Source organism: Acyrthosiphon pisum, chromosome A2, assembly GCF_005508785.2.
Source record: "Acyrthosiphon pisum isolate AL4f chromosome A2, pea_aphid_22Mar2018_4r6ur, whole genome shotgun sequence".
Classification (NCBI taxonomy): Eukaryota; Metazoa; Arthropoda; class Insecta; order Hemiptera; family Aphididae; genus Acyrthosiphon; species Acyrthosiphon pisum.
The window spans coordinates 22,216,041-22,216,464 of record NC_042495.1 but is presented as its reverse complement, the minus strand read 5'-3'; positions in this window follow the sequence as shown (position 1 = coordinate 22,216,464).

Genomic DNA, 424 nt, shown 5'->3' with positions numbered 1-424 from the left:
CTAATTGCTTTTTGACACTTATATTTGTGACGATGCTATTTCGCTCCGCATATTTTTATGTATTAGAAAAAAAATTATAATTAGTTAATAAGCATTATATTATATTCGTATATTTTTATGCTACACATTTATGGCCCAATCTCCGAGTACACTTTAAAAATATAGATTTAATTTGTCACTCGATCTTCGGGTAGTAAAATGTCAATAAATATTGTATACGAATCAGGTAGATAAAAAGTGGACTTATCACCGACCAACCCTTGTAGCGAAATTGCCAAAGTCTCCAAGGCAGGTATTATTAATAAGGGGATTCGATACCATGATTTTCTGTTTTCGTCTAACACATGCATGACATAGTATTTTAGACGTGTTTTTTGCCAAAGATACCAATTGATATAATGAAGCGATAAGAATTCTGAAAACA